General features: G+C 40.6%; 1 long non-coding RNA gene across 1 annotated transcript in view; it reads left to right on the forward strand.

Moving 5' to 3' along the window:
- LOC134565593 (uncharacterized) overlaps window positions 1-16,945 on the forward strand; it is a 329,001-nt gene that overhangs the window by 110,910 nt on the left and 201,146 nt on the right. The window contains exons 7-9 of the long non-coding RNA XR_010083946.1: window positions 688-2,019; window positions 2,104-2,572; window positions 2,789-2,925. This is a non-coding gene — a long non-coding RNA (uncharacterized LOC134565593). The remainder of the gene's footprint in view (window positions 1-687; window positions 2,020-2,103; window positions 2,573-2,788; window positions 2,926-16,945) is intronic.

The raw sequence follows: 16,945 nt of genomic DNA on the forward strand, positions 1-16,945 counted from the left end.
ATCACAATACCTTAGATACATTCTATGTTGTAGGTATGCAGGTCCTCTCAACTTAGCAGGTTGTATTTGAGAATGCTATCTGTCAATTATTCTTTTTAATTTCTGCCCTAATTTTCCTTCCTCTGGGGAGAAATTGTGTTTTCCCATCTCTTCTTCTCTATGTCTTGAAATGTCTAGTATTCCAATATACCTCTGTGAACACTCTACATTCCTGTTAACTGAGTTATTCCTCAACACTGATCATTGTCTTCTATTGGGAAGCTGTAGCAGCAAAGGGCCACAATATTCATGTGTGTTTGACTCCCTAGATTTGATTCTAAGCTCTGCTAAACCCATCCAAGGTCAAACTCTTGATTTATTTGAGAGCTCAGACTTCTTATCCCAGGTCCTGTGAGTGATCTGTTCATGTGGGTGGCCTGTGTGCTAAAAGGTTGGGCCTTGCATTTTTCTAGCCAAGTCACATGTGGGCCTCTGGAATCTCAGAAATTTTCCACTTGACAGAAGAAGGAGACTTCAGAAGCACTGCTATAAGTACTTAGAAAGATAGGCTAAGAAAATATTTCAGTGTGGCGATACCCTACTCTCCTTCTCACCTTTGCAAAATGGTGGCATATTTCTTTGAAACTGCAGTGTGGCAGAGTTGTGGGTATAGGCTGGTTTTGACCAGGATTTGCTTGTCTTCTGCAGAAGTGGCACAAGGGCTTAGAAAGCTGCAAGATCCAGCTCCAACTTGCATCAGTTACACCGGTATGTTTTGTCTTCATTGAATTTTGAATTGGCCCTGATGTCATGATGAGAGTTGTATCATTGATGGTGGTGTCATTCCTGAGCTTTGGAATGCTGTGAAAAAATGCAGTTCCTTAGAAAACAGTATGTTGAAGGTTCAGGGGATGTGCCAAAGGAGTATCTTTGGAGTTCCTGGGTTTAAGATGCAAGTCACTGGTTTTGATTAAGTACAGGCTTATATTATTAGAGAAAGGTCTCAGCAGAGGCAAATTACCATTTACAGGTGAGAGAAGTATCCTGTTTCCTTTGCCTTTAAGGAGAATATTTTCAATTTTTCCCAAACAGATATGACTTTACAGTTCTTTCACACAAATGACTTAGTGTGAAATCTTCTGTAAGAAATACAGTGGGTCATTAATGGCCTGCAGAGGAGGCAGTAAGTGGTGACAAGTATCTGCAGGTGAAAGCCAAGTAGATAAATATAAGGTACTTTGGAACCTGTTTTCTTATCTAACCTTTTAAGGTTGTCATTAACAGTTTCCTGTTTATCCTTCGGTTGAAATCTCTGCTCACCTTGAAGAAGCCGATTGTTTGGTGGGAAGACTCATTAGAAGCTGTATCTCTCTCCACCTCAGCAACTAGGCATACAGCTCTGAGATTTTATTCCCAGTTCAGGATTGGAAGGCTGCTTTAACTAACAAAATGTTACTGTCTTTGTGGTTTGTTTTTTTTTTTTTTTTTTTTTTTTTTTTTTTTTTTTTTTTTTTTGGTGTGTGTGTGTGTGTGTGTGTGCATGTGTTTTTGGGGCCATTTTGAGACTAAAACCAAGAGCTATCTCAGGGGGGTTATGGTTAGCTCATGCTATGCAGAATTACACACAGTAGGAAATCTGGGGATTTCTCTCTCTTGCTTCAGTGACTCCAGCAGCTTGCCCAGCAATCCTATAGCTACATGTTGTAAGGGTCATGGGCTTGGAGCAAAGCCAACACTAGTGTTAGCAAGCAGAATTCCTTATGACTCTACCTTTTTTTTTTTTTTTTTTTTTTTTTTTCCCTATTGGCCCAACACAAGCAGTAAAAGTAACATATCTGAACCTGTTTCCTTGTCTATTCTGGTGGTTTCCCACTTTCTTCTCCCCCAGTTCAGGGAAAGTGGGGGAAAAATGTTTGCCTTTGCCCAGCAGCACTGCAGGTGTCTGTCCCTCTGAAAGAGTCCCAGTGATGTGGGCGTGCTGGAAAGAAAAATCCCCAGTGACTTCACCCAGCCTGGCTTGTGGTGGTTACTCACAATGAGGTAACTCTTTTTTTCTATTTTAAAATTTTTTTTTCTATTTTTCTTTTTCTTTGTCTTTTCTTTTTTCTTTTTTTTTTTTTTCAGCTCTGCATGCTTAATGCTACATCTGAGTTTTTGCATATGAGTGAAACTGCAGCTCCGGGACTGATTTCAGGGAGTTTTCTCTGCAGAGTAATTTTGGTGAGTAAACACAGATAAGAGGAAGCTGGGTTAATCCAATAACTCCTCCCTCAAGGGCAGGTGCAGCAATGTGGCTCAAGGTACAGAACAGAGGAAATGCCTTGTTGACACAGGTGATCAGAGCAAAGTGGCCAAAATTGATATAATGATATGAGTTTGCAATGCAAAGCCCTGCTTTCTCAAGGCTGCTATTTGCAGCCTTACATAGCACATCTCTGGTCTTTCACCTCTGTTTGGTCAGACGTCCAGTTGTGGGTGATTTCCTAGCTCCCTTTCATGATCTCTCAGTAGCTGCATTGCTACAGTGCAACTTGGACTGTGTTGTGTTAACCTGAGAGGATTATTAAAATAAACTCTGAGTCATATTTGAGCTGTACGTGGGATAAGATTGTTATCAAGGTTTATTTTTTCTTATAATTAGGTCTCTTAAATATTGCCTCATTAGATATCTTCAGTGACTGTTGGAAAAGTCCTCAGGGAACTAGGGGTTGTTTGTTTTCAAGGGAAGTTCACATGATAAATACAGAAACTTGTAACTCTGTGTAGGTTTTTTATTAATGACAATTAATAAATTTTTCTTTAATCCCAGGTTCTCATCCTGATTTGTCTCCAGCCTTTCCCCTGCTATTACAGCTCTGGTATCCTACAGCAAGTAAGAACATAATATTACAACTGTTCACACGTGGGAGATGGAGGAACTGCGTTAAGAGCCCATCAGATAGGAAGGTAAGAGGCTGCTTAGGTTTGTATGGAGCCACTGCCAAGTTTGGCAAAGCTGGGCTGGAGTGCCTTGGCCCAGGCTGAACTCAACACTGCTGGGTTTGTAATGGCTCTAAGCAATTCTTTTCTACCCTGTCCTTAAATGTTTATCACCCAGGGGTTCGAGCATGGCCTGCTTTGTTTCTGTGGTGTTCCTCTCCTTTCTCTATGCTTAAGGGGCAGCCTGGGAAATAGCTGCATATGCTTTCCCCTGCTCTGCAGTAGCCTGAGCATTCATGTTGGCTGTCCCTTGCCCTCCTTTGCTCACCATGGTTGTCAGCTGGCTCACATCCATCTCTCAGTGCCTCTATCTGATAAGACCAGTGCTGTTTAGATACATTTTGGGAAGTGTCGGAAAATATCCAAGGAGACATAGTTCTTTTTTCAGTAATTTTTCTTCTAATCTCAGGCAGGAAATCTTGATCTTCAGATTCTGCTTCTCCAGCAGTCACCACCATTTTTGCCTCCTCCTGTCTCTCCCCTCACTTCCCCTTCAAAAACAGGAATAACTGGCTTAGTGCTCCTCCTTAGAGCTTGTGGTCCAATGGGCATGTGGGACACCACACATAAAGTAGGAACTTCTCTGAGAGAAAAAAAGGATGTTGCTGGCCCTTTGAGGCAGGCCTCTGCCTTTCTGCTTTCCACTCTTGAATTATCTCTAAGTGCCACAAGTTTTAGGTGAGGTGGTTAGATAGAACTAACTGCATAATATGATCTCTTCAATGATAGCATTTACAGTCAAATGTTGCAAGATTTTTTCCATTTCTTTCTTCACTGTTTTGTCATTATATTCCCCAGTTCTTTTTCATTTGCTAATACTGGGATATCTAAGAGGTATTTTTAGAAAAACTGGTGAATGTGGAATGTTCCCAAATTTTAGTAGAAATGCTTTTTCTTTCTGCAATGCTATGTCAAAGGTTCATACATTATTTGATACTTGTTAGGATTCTCCTCGATTCAAGAATTTCAGCCAAGTAGTCAGGGACAAGGAGGAAATAACATGTGGTAGAAATGATCACTCTTCTATCAAGAGCAATGAGTTGCGAGCAAAGACCATGAAGCTGGGACTTGTTTCTCACATGTTTTGATGGATTGATTTATGATCAATCTGCAAACAGGAAGAAAAAGGGGGTAATTAACAACAAACATAAAATTTGGAATGAATAATCTGATGAGTCAGAGGCATAGATTAACTGTATTTTACTTTTAGGGACTATTTGGAAAGGTTAAAGCTAGGAGGAGTTCTGGAATAGGCTGCATCAGCAAACTGGTACATTATTTACTCTGGCAAGGTTTTCAGCGGTAGGGAAGGCTATTCCAGGAGGCGTTAGTCTGGGCATGGTCAGCACTGGCTCAGAGTTTGTGTAAAATGCAGATTCAGGGGATTACTGGGCACAGAAGCAGACTTTAGGAGTTGTAAGGTGCCTCGGAACATCAGCCCGGTAGACTACTGGATCTGCTGAGACATTCTGTTCTCCTCTCTGGAAAAGAGGAATTGGCTCATGCTGCGGAATGACTAACAAATTGTCCCCAAGGACTGGCCAGTTAGGTAGGAAAATGTTATTTACCTTAAAAAAACCACAACTTTTTTCACATATTCAAGATGCTAATAATAAAATGCCAGTGGAGCTCTGCCCTTTGCTCATAACTGTGGTCACCTCTTCTCCACAGTATGACTGATCACTAGCATTTGTCATTTCATCCAAACTACTCATACACTAAAACTAACAATCTGGCCATCACATCTCTTCTGGGAGGCTTGGACGTGAATTATGGAAGAGGGTTTGGGCCTGTGCCACAAGTCATGGGAATAGTGGAAGGAAATTATTATATGCTAGATTTGTTTTATAGTAAACCAGATACTGTCCTAGCATTAGACCCCTACTTTATGTTTTTAGGAGCCAATTCAAGGAATCCTAACTCAAATTAAGAAGTTCCTCTTGTACTTGAAAGGTTTGGACCAATCATAATTTAGGTTTTCATTTTGCCTCTTGTTTACGGCTTTTTCTTTTTTTTCTTTTTATACATTTTGTCTTTTAATTCAGGCTTTTTTTTTTTTTTCATATGAAAAATCTGCCTTGACTCCTTGAGTGGCTGGTCAGTACTTTTTTTTACTTATTTCTCTTCTCTTTCAGATAATTAAAAATATTTGGCAGAATATCCTTGTTTTAATTCTGGTCCATACATTTTTTCTTCTCCTGCAGAATCTCACAGGTGAGGCAAGGGTTATGAATGTCTTTCTGGAGATGGCAGATACCTGAGTTAGACCTCATTTAAAGCTGAGTTTTAGTATATGCTACCCCAGGAGCTAAGTGCATTCAGTACAACACACACATAAATCAGCCAAAGGACCAGTGGACTCAGCTGCAGCAGAATGTCCATTTGCTATCTGGTTGTCCACTCTGCATAACTCATTGGTGGGAAATGTGGACTGATAAACTCAGTGCACAGACTGTACTAAATTCCCTAGCATGCCTTAAAAACCAATCTAACCCCCCCAAAAAACCCCAAACCCCAACCATAACCCCCAAACAGTCTGGAAAGGAAAGCAAAATTTCCAAAGAGATGCTGGGCTCATTCTGTCAGAAGTGTGTTGTCTTCAGTATCTCAGGTCAGGCCTTCTGCAGGAAAATAAAATACTTTGTGGGAAGCACTCTTAAACCAGCCTTATAGAATCCACATGAGATTTTATTATTTTGTAGAACTTGCTTTTATATATGAAAATAATTAAAAGGAGTATAGAATTAAATGGAAATTAACTAAGGCTAGATAGATTTACCACAGGCAATGATGGTACCTTGAGCTTAACAAAAACCAACCTGTCATACACATCCAAATGGTATTTTGAGATATGTACTGAGCTTAAAAGAACTAATATTTCATTTGAAAAGAATAAAAGATACTATTTTGGAACTTATTCTTTTCTGAGGCAAGCTTTTCCATACAGATGTATGAGACAGAATTCATACTCCACCAAATGAGACCTTTATGCTTCCACCTGCATATTATGGCTCTAATAAACACGTTATCAGCTCATGAAAATGATGGCAAACAGGTGACTGGAGGATTTGATAAGTCAGCAGCAAAGATTAACAGATTTTTCTCAAGGAAAAGGTAGGAGAGATTCCTTTATTTAAAACAATTGCAGCATGTGAATTGACTGCACTTAAATCATTACTAGCAATTAGTATGTGTCAGAAAGGTTGCAGCTGGCTCCAATTACAGGTAGAACTTTCAGAAGCTGAACTTAATTGTATGTGTGATAGTGAGAGGCTGACCAAATACATATCAGGTTAAATATGCTCCCAGTGCAGAAAGGAGGGCAAGATCTTAAGAGCTAGGACATGATTATAGTAACTAGGCCTGGTTCCTGCCTCCTGGAAAATAGATATTATAGGGGGAATTGATGGGAACAGAGCAGTTCACCTTGCGAGCTTCTTTGGGTGGTGGGAAGAGCTTAAAAACGATAATACAGGCCTTTATCCTTCTGGGGTAGGTTTGCCCAATTTGAAGTCTTGCCAGTCATATCCAACTTATGCTGTTTAATCAATCCATCCAGCTCAAGGCCAGCAACCTGCTGCTTCAAAGGCCCTGCAGCTGTAGGCAGGTAGTGATTTGCAGAATGCCTGGGTATTTTGATGGGGCACTCCTTCTTGTATAATTGTCATACGTGAAAAACTCTTTCCTTCTATGATGGCAGTGTGTTGGGCTCTGTGGTGTAAGGGCTCTTGAATTTCCAGCTGTGTGCTTGGATGTTTCTGCTGTAGCCGCAAGTGTTGGGATCTCTCTTAGTCGCCTTACAGGCTGTGGGTGTGTGCCTTCACCTTGGTCATGGACCAAGGTGCCAGTTTTGTCATTCCACTTCTCTTTCTAGTTGTGTGTTTCTTGTCATGTGGCAAAATAGTGATGTTTTGAACAGAAGTCCAGTATGTGTCTGATCATATGTTAGGAGTTGGGATTATAGCATGTTGGCTGCTTTTCATACTTCCACAGAAGCAATGCTATCCACCTTGCCAGAGAAATTTATCTTTAGGCTCTCAAAGTTCCAGTTGTACCAGTGATTGATATCTCCTCATGAGTCATATTGCTTTGCCCAGCTCCTGTGCCCTGTTACAGGAGCCTCAAAGAATAGAAGATAAATATTAATATTCCCATTTGGGGATTGAGTACTGCATTTAAACCTAATCTGTGTCCTTGTGTCAAGATGATGCCCTCAGGTGGAGCCCAGGCTTACTGCTGGCTTCTGGAGGGACCTGTGTGCATTTAGTGGAAGAAGGGAGAGCATGGAAAACATTCTATCTTTTTGTCTCTTTCCTTCCATCTCCTGTATGTCTGCTGGAGGACAGAGGCTTAACCTTTGAGTACCAATGAGTCTTAGCTTCTGTTTCCCAATAAAAAGTTGTATCCAGACTACTACATTTTTGAGTGATCTTGTTGAACACTTTCCAAAGGTTGTTACTACTTCATCTGAACTTATTAATGAACTGTGGTGTGACTGTATTTGTGTCTCCCTGTTCATTAGCCAGCACACAGTGCCTGTGTGGGCAGAAGCCATTCTGCAGTGTGCCTGCACTTGGGCCAATGCATCGGCCCAGGCACCCTCTCAGCTCCTTGAATTGCTCATAAATTTATGTTGGATCAGCAGGAGAGCTACCATGAAACTCATTAGAGCTGCTATTTTGGGGAAGTGGGGTGATGTTTCACATAACGTGTGCTAATGTGCAAAGGCTGCCATGCTTGTAAAACTAAACTGGAACTTTGTTGGAGAAGCACTAAGCATTCCAGCAGTGCACACAGACCAAGTTTCAAGCAATTCCTCCGAAGTCTTCCCTGTGAATGCTTTTCTACTTACATCCAAGTTCCACAAATGTTGCTACAATATTGACAGTATGTTTTAAATCCCCAGGTCTTTCTCTGTGATTTTGAGATGAAAATAGACATCAAGTAGCAACTGGCAGCTGGAGAATCTGGGATTCCCAAACTCTCCCCATGTTATTGTAGTTTTCTTTGTATCACCGTCAGTAAAGGTGCCTGCTGTGTAGTCAGCTAAGGTAGTTCTGTGGAGATTATGTTAGTTTGGTGTGTGAGGCCTTTCAAACAAATGCTGCTGTCGCCATGTGATTTGTTCAAAAGCCACACACTCATTTTTGATACAATTATATGGTGCCTCTGCAAGAAATAATCTGTCATAGGTCTGGTAATTAATGATCTGTCACATTTATTAGAGTTCACAGGGTGCCCACAGTGCTGTGGGGCCTGTGGATGCAGCTCCTAAGCAGCACAATATTGCAAATTTGTAATTTTAACAATGTGAGGGCCCATCCAGCATCACTTCAGCTGGGCTGGGTGTTTTTTGTTGCTGTCAGTTCCTGAGCACAGAATTGCCAACACAGGATGACCTTCTAAAAGACGAAACTTTGAGTATGTTAAAGCAAGGCATGGTACACACTGTTCCTGGCTCTGTGTCTCAAGACAAAGGCCTGTTCTGTGAGGGACAGGGATATCGTCCTGTTCAGGGCTGTGCAGCCTGGGGGGAGATTTGGAGGGGAGCTCTTTGTGATTACTGATGCTAAACCTGATATTTTATTCTGTTTAATTGTGCTCAGAGAGATGAACTTCAGTATTACCAGGCCCAGGACAGGGGCTGTAGAATACGGGAAAAGTAAGGAATAATGCTTGTTGGCACTGCATCCCTTCTCACAAACTTTTGGAGACCACCAGAGGCTCAGGGCAGGGCTGTCTGAGATATTGCAGGGCTATGTGGCTGTTCTGTTGTCACCTCCCTGTGAGTGCCCTGCTGGCATTGTCTTAGGCCTGTGAGCTGCCTTCAACCTCTTTGGTAGATTGAATGTTGCAAGCTCCATATAGTCCCTGCAGCTCTTGACACACACCAGAGACAGCTCCTTTTATTTTTTAAAATGAAAGAAGAGATGCTCATCTAGTAATTGCTGGGAGGATTTTGCCTTCTAAGAAACAAAGTATTTCTGTTTTTAATGCAAATTTAAACAAATGCAATACTACTCTTAGTGGAAACTGCCATAGGGTATGCAAGAAAGTTCATGTCATGAGAAAACCAGGCTGCTAATGAGCTGTCCTGGGTGTTGCTGGCCACATCTCTTTGAGAACTCCAAGAACTGCACAAATGTCTTTTAATTATGCTTCCACAGATGAATACTCTGCCTACTTTGTGGGAACAACCTTCGTGTTAGGCAATTCACTGTGAAGAATGGATGTTGCATGTAGATTTCTCTCCCTTAGTGGATTTTCTTCATGTGAGAAGGTTCATGGGGAATAAAGCTTTGGGGGAAGTAAATCCAACTTCACAGATGGGATGTATTCTTTCATGTGCAGATCTCTTGTAATTTGTTCTCCTACTGCTCAAGTATTAGAACTTAGGAGCTGACCAAGAGATTTAGAGATACAACATTAGAGTACTTAATAAGGAAAGTTTGTGTCTTTCCTTAGTCCTGAATTTTTCTTCAATGTTTTCTTTTGTCTTTAGTCATTATAGTCATATCACATATCAGCATTGCCTGTATAGATATCTTTGGGATTTTGGTGAGACCTGGGGCTTGGGAGGAGGAATTTTGTGGTCCTGTTAGCTGTTCTGACTGTGTCCTGGGGCATAGCATTTCAGGACTCCTGTCTAGTATACCATGAAACAGCTATAGGAGTAACTACAAAGAGAAGTGAAGCGACATATGAGAAATGCAAATGTATAAAATCACCTTTAAGTTCTTTGATTACAAGCACTCTCTAACTGTAAATTATTATAATTGTTTTCAATTATAATCCATTTATAGCTCTGGACAGTGTAAATCAACAAAAGAGTTTTGCTGTCCAACAATCCTCCTTCTGTGAAGTTACTCTCAGCTTCAGAGACTCAAATTTCCTTACATGGCTCTTCTTCCTCTCTTTCACCTACTCCCAACTGAGACTGTCTAAAATGACTGTTTCTAACAGTTTTCATTACATTCGTGGTTATAGCTTGTGTGTGGGAAAAAAAGGCTTCAGAATATGGTCTTGTTGAACTGCAATTCTTTGCGAAATGAGAGCGCTGGTGACAAGGCCTGAGGACCCTGGTGCTTGGGGAACAACAATGGCTATTGCAGAACTTGGAATGAAAATGGGAACTCAGTAATACTTGAGGCCACTTTATTATTTTTTTTTGCCCCCTCCAAAGACAGATTCTTACTTGAAAAGAACTCTCCTTGTATTTCCATTTTACTTTTAATAACCTGCCTTCTTGTCTCCCCCCATGCCTCAAGATGTGGTAGCATGGAGATTGCTAATGGCCCAGGTAGCATTTGAAAGTCATGCAATATGTATTTCTTCCTTAAAAATCTGTCTAGTGAAAAAGCACTTCCTTATTTTCACAGGTTTGTTGTTCCCCCGTGTGGGAGGCAGTCCCTATTTTGTTTCCTCCACTGCCATTCTGATCCCCCATATTTCCTTCACAATGTCTTCTCTGTGTTTGGGCATCAATAGCTGGGCTTCACCCTCCTCAGGGCTCCGACTGGTGGGGATTTGCCTTAACAGCCAGTCCTTTTGTAGCAGGGCTTTTTCTAAGACCTCTCACTCCCTTGGGACAAGCTGTCAGCCCACACAGCTTGTCATGAACAAGGGAATATTTGAAGGTTTTACTTAACTCACTTTCACATTTTTTCACAGATTAGTATTTTTTTAGACTCTGTTATGTTGTTTTAATTGAGTCTTTCCACCAAAACAAATGAACATTGTGTCACCACTTCTCAGTTCCTTTATACAGATGTGGCAAAGAGAGTTTGGAGACGGTGCTACCTGCAGAAATGTTGAAGTCAATGCTATGTATAATCGTGATGAATTACATTCAAACTGCTCCATACATAAATCTAGTCACACCAGAACAAGAACTGTGGAAAATCTATAACATTAATGTATATTCATTACATTCCTCCTTTCACAGGCTCCAAGGCTGTCAGGCTGGGCACAAGGTGGGGAACTTGAAGTAATGAAGGGTTAGGTTTAGACGTTTTACTAGAAAGCATTGCAGTTCTTCATTGGAAGGGGGATGCCCTTTAAGAAACAGTGCTCCTGTGATGTACAATGGCTGCTAAGGAGTAATGAGTTCTGTGTTTGTTTTTTTTTATTGGTGGCAAAGAAGCTTGTCCCATTTTGCAAGTTTATTGAAAAAAGCAGGAGTTAAAAAAACCCTCAACACCTTGAAAACTCAATTTTAAATTTATAGTGCAGGTTTCTACTCTCTTTGACATGAAAGACAAATTTCCTACTCATTTTATAAGGAACAATATAAAGCCCTGGAAAGATAAGTAATGCTCTTTCTCCCTCGTGTGAAAACATGTCATTGGGTTCCTCCCTGGATAGTTTTGGCTATATCATTACAAACATACACCAAGGACTGAATGTGGCCTCGCAGTGAAAAGCATTTTGTTTATTCAATTTGCAAACCTCAGAATGAAGGCCCCACTGGCCTCAAAATGGGGAGGAGGAATGCAGAGCAGGCAGCCATGCAAGGCAGAATGACTCCTTCCATGAACAGAGGGTGTCCAGAGCAGGAAGTCAGTACCCAGAAAGATAATTTTGAGCTGTAGTGCCTCACTTTTGCTCTTACATCTGTCATATTGCTTGTCCTCAGACTTGCTGAGTGATAAGTGCCCCTAAAAATCCTTTTCCCTATTGCAGGAGAGCTAGTGTGGATTCACTTACCTACCTCAAATTCCAGATCTGAAACTCTTGCTGGGGAGCTTTGTTGGTTTGGGTGGAGGATGTCATGTTACAACAGGAGTTTTTCAGAGAAGAGTGGTACTTTAACAGCCAGCTCAAAAGGAGGGAATTTCCTTTCCAGGCAGAATAAGCAGCCAGGTCTTTTGTTGATCACCAAGTCTGTGGTTTATTATTTTTTTTTTGTGCTGAATGCCCTAGTTGGTGATAGGGCTACCAGGCTCCATTGCCAGCAGCATACTGTGGCACTAGGGCTTATATCTGACTTCCTACAGCTGCAAATGCTGACAGCACTAATATTTCACAATGCCTGGGACACAACCACTGAATTCCAACTGAATTCATGCAGTGAGAGAGGCTAAGGAAGAATGGCTTTCTGCAGAAGGGAAAGCTGCTCCTAGGAGAACTACACCCCCCTTTTAAGTTACAAAGCCCACTCCTATTGCTGAGTCAGTTCTTGGTTTCTTATGCCCCAGTGTTTCTATCCTGACTTATTTCTTTACTTTGTATCTTCCACTTGGATGTTATTTGGCAGACCAATTCCACTGCAGACAAAATTCCTGCAATGGAGGATGAGGATGGAGGCAAGTTTGTGCAAAGAGCCATGTGTTAGTTAGCACCATTCTTGATTTACTGCAGCTGAGCCTTCAAGGTCAGATCCTGCTCATGAAAGCTCCTGTTGAAGCCTGTGGTTCATACAGCTGTACTGGCATGCAGTTACCTTCCTGCCTCTGACTTCAGCTGTGGCTGGCTGGTCAGCCTGCTCTGTTGTGTTAATTGTAGGTGCAGGGCCTCTCCATGTTGAGTGTTGCTCTGCTGAAGTTTGCTTTTGAGAAATGCTGTCCACCCATAACTGGAGCTAAAGCAAAGAATATTGTTGTACACAAGGAGAGAGGATTTTAAATCCCATAGAGATGTAAATAATATTTTCAGTTATAAACAAACATGGAAAATTCTAGTATATTGATCAGCTTCAGCTTTTAATACTATTTTGTTTCATTGACTTTCAAGTTTTGTCTCCAGTCATGAATAGGTATTTTTACTGCTGAGACACTGGGGCTGCTTTCTGTTGTGAGCTCTCTCTCAGTGATTCACTTCTCTAGTCTCCTAAGAAGTTGGTTTGCTCAAGGTGGTGTAGCTGTTGCTATCCTTGAGAATAACACACAGGTCATGGATGATATAGATAACAAAACAGACACTGTTTAAAAAAACCTCAGTTCTGAGAGCCAATGTTGTTAATAATCCTTGATCTCTGCTGGCTCTTTGTAAACTTGACAGTCTGCTTCAAGGGTAGACTGTTGGTATTTTCAGTCTTAACTAACAGGCAGCCGTGTTATGGGATGCATACTGGGATATCAGAAGGATCAGAATTATTAAACTTTATTATAATCTAAACTGGGATCACATCTGAGATTTTGCAGTCAGCACAGGACTCCCTCAGATCAGTAGCTGTTGAAGCTGTAGTTAGCAGTCATACCAGTACTAAGAATTTGAAATTGGGGTCAGAGTCAGTGACATGACTCTGTCTCTGATGATGATAGATATGCCAGGGATTTACAGATATTTTGTACTTTTTTAAAGGTGGGCCTAGATAGAAAGACTTTTTCTGAGTTTTAATGGTTCCTCATGGTAATAGTATTAAACTCAGTTCTACAAGGGTAAATTGGCATGGGAGAACCCAGGCAGATGAGAAACATAAGCAGAACAAAGCAAATACTCATGATGTTACAAGACCATATGGGCAGATTAAGCCCTACCTAAATGTGGGGTCTGCATCCTTGCTGAAGTTCTGCCAGAGCCCAACCAATGCACAGTGCTGGATCCTTAGTGCTGGGGAGTCATAAGTGCTCTTGTGCACTTAAGTGAAACTGCTTAATCTGTAGGATGGGCTGTATTTATTATGTGCATGTTGGAAAAATGAGGTAAAGAAAGGAAAAGGGGTATAAACATAGAAAAATGTGTACATTTATTTTCAACACAGCATGCTACATGTAGCACTTTCAGTGGACTGCATAACTCCAGGCTCAGTTCAAATCTTGAAATTCCAAGACAGGAGAGTTTCCTTTGAACTCAGTAAGAGAGAGAGACCGAATTTTGTGTGTATTTGAAGCTGATTTCAGATGTGATCCTTGCAATAAAAGCATTTGATGGATGTCTGCTTGTGATGTGCCCAAGGGTATCTCATTCTGTGGCATAAGTTGATAATAGACCTAGCCAGCACATACAATGCTTGTTGCTCCTAAATCAGAACACATATACAGGGATGGGAATGAGGCTTTAGTGTGGGGAAGTCAAACACAATCTCAGGATTTTCCCATAGGCATGAACAAATCTCTTGATGCTTCTCCCTTTCTAATTTTAGTGATAGAGATGTTGCTTCTGCAGGAATTTATAATTGTGGTTGATTTCTTCACTTAGAGCTTGCATGGCTAGTTTAAACAACATTACAGTTCTGGAGTTCTTTTGCAACATCTTAAGAGGGATCTAAAGCAATATAAAACAGACTAGGACTAACCCCAGGGAAGTTCAGACATGGGTTCAAAGGGTCTTATTCACTCATTCTTTCTGCAACCTGAGAACAGCAATTGTATTTTTGCACCTGGAGTACTAGTTTGTCCACGGCAGAAATTGCCCCCATATTTTGCTTTCTGTCTCCATGCCTTTCTATGGCACTGAAAGGATCTACAGGGTTTTTTTCACAACTCTTCTCTAAAAAGGTGCCTTTGTTTTTCCTGTCACTGCCATAAATGCTTCCCTGTGGGTCCTGGGATAAAGACAAGAATTGTCTTTAAAGAATTGGAACATCTAAATACTTCCCTTACAGCACACTAGGTTAAAGATAACATGAAGGTAATTGCTTGTTGCTGTAACATCATTGTGGAAAAACTGGTGTATTTCTGAAATCTTCTGAAATGTATTGCAGAAAGTCAGTAAGTTTAATCCTGTGGTCTGCCCAGACTGTCAGTGTGCCCTTGAGGAGGTTATTTGGTCTCTGGATAGCTCAATTTCTTATAACTGACACAAGAACACTTCCCTAATGTTTTTTAATGTTGGGATAAGAAGTGCATTAAAGACTGTAAAATCCTCGTGGTCAAATGGTCAAACCATATAAGCCATTAAGGTAGGGGTTAAAATACCTGAATACAACCTGGCCAGAAGAGCCTGGGTTGTCCATGAGGTATTGCACCCCACGCTTTGCCTACCTGTGCCAGAATGCTGTACCGCCCTGTGTGTCACTGTTAATCAGCATTTCTCCTCTTGAAAGGATTTGTTAGAGAGCACCATTTTACTCCATCTCAGACAATGCAGGCTGACTGACGTATCTGGGAATGCTCACTGCAGACAGTAAGCTTTGAGGTGATGATAATGCCTCCTCATAAGGGACACACTAGCCAGATGATGCTGCTGGTGCTTGGGTGTTAGCTGAAGATGGTCAGGGCTTCTGTAGTGTCCTAGATCAACACACTTCATTGTAGTTCTCTGCATACTGTATCTTGCATCAGATCTGTCCTGTTAAATCAATGGAATTATTTAAATAAATTATTTTTATTAATTTATTATGTGAAAAAATTTAGAGCAAATTCCTTTGATGTGTGATATCCTAATCACACCCGTAGGGCATTAGCAAGCACAAGGCACATCTGAGGGTCTCTAATTCCCTAGTGGTGTGATTATATCTCATAATATTCACAACCCCCTGGAGCTTCTTTACTGGTATAAATAAATCAATTATTTAAGTCAAATACTTTGATCATTAGAAGCTGCCAGTGAGTGCTTCAGCGCCTGAGCTGTGCAATTCACCAGGAATGATCTTGCTTCTCAAAATGCTGAGCAGCAGAGCTGAGTGCACCCAGCACTTCATTTCAATCTGCTTTATAAATTAGATTAGAAGTCAGTTTCCAATACTTCATCCTGGATAGCAAGGAAGGGAGAACTTTACCAGGGTGGAATTATGAGATATTGCTGCCAACAGATCCTTTTATCATTTAACACTGCTGTCACAGGTTAAATGTGAGCTACTGTTCATATTAACTAATAGCTATTATACTGAAAACTGACACAGGGATTCCAGCTAATGCACCATGAACCTGGTTCACACACACTGCATCATATTAACTATTATTTGCACATATGGATGGAAAGGAGTTTTGAGTCGCTTGGGATATATGGCAAATTAGCATTTTATATCATATTAATGAAGTGCTAATTGCTCCTTGCAACCTTTTTTTGTGCAAATTGAATGGGTCCTATTTGCATTGTCGTGTAACTGTTGTATTACCTTGCAGCACTTTCATTAGGATGAGGCAGCACAGAGTTCATCAAGAAAAAAATATTAATAATTGGGAGATAATTAGTTATGAAACCAATATTGTTTAAAATAGACCAGAAATGCTGCAGTTAACTTTGGTTTAGCTTGGGAATATTTTTATTAATAGGTTTTATAAAATATCTTTCATTTTGCATACATTAAACTGACATCTTTACAAACAGAGCTTCCTGCTTCAATATTTTATTTTTCAGTTCCTGTTTGTCAGGGTGCTTTGCATCTTCTAATGAAAGATGAAATATGGCAAAAAATAATGAATAAGGGAGTAGTTTATTGCTGGTCTCTAAAATGAATGACAAGTCTGGAGCTCTTTGAAATTGCAAAATAAGAAAATATCTCTAAAGCTATTGAATTTACAGGTCTCTGTGAGTCTGATCAAACAGCAGCCACGTCTGTAAAACAATTTAAGAAATGTTGAAGGTGTTATAGTCCTAATCATTTGTGGAATTTTGTTAACTATCACAGATCAATTCTCCATAAGTGTAAAATATGGTATGTGGAGTTTTCAGCCAGTACAGGTGTTTTGGTGAAGAGAGACAGGTGGAAAAAATGAGGTAAAATTTTTTGAAAGGTAATTTCATGCTAACTTGGGGATCTTTCCATGATTGTGGAGGAAGTGTGATTAATTTCTGAAGCCTCTGTGGGAAGGGCACCCAGACAAAATGACATAAATCTCCATTAGAGGATTTAAATGCTTTTGCCAAGAAAAAAGTGAGCTGAACTTTAGGTACACAGCCCTTTGCTAGTCAATTCATCCAGATTTAGGGCCTGCACCTTTTTCTTTTTCAATGAAGTATTGGATATGGACAGATTGCTAGTTACAGCTGAAGGCGGTGTGACAGCTTTATTGCTGTTGCATGGACAACATGTTTTCTTTGACTGGGAAATAGGCTGTGGACTTCCAGAAAGGTATGTGCAAAGAAATGCTTCCAGATATTT

The sequence above is a fragment of the Prinia subflava genome, chromosome 2 (genome assembly GCF_021018805.1).
Source record: "Prinia subflava isolate CZ2003 ecotype Zambia chromosome 2, Cam_Psub_1.2, whole genome shotgun sequence".
Lineage (NCBI taxonomy): Eukaryota > Metazoa > Chordata > Aves > Passeriformes > Cisticolidae > Prinia > Prinia subflava.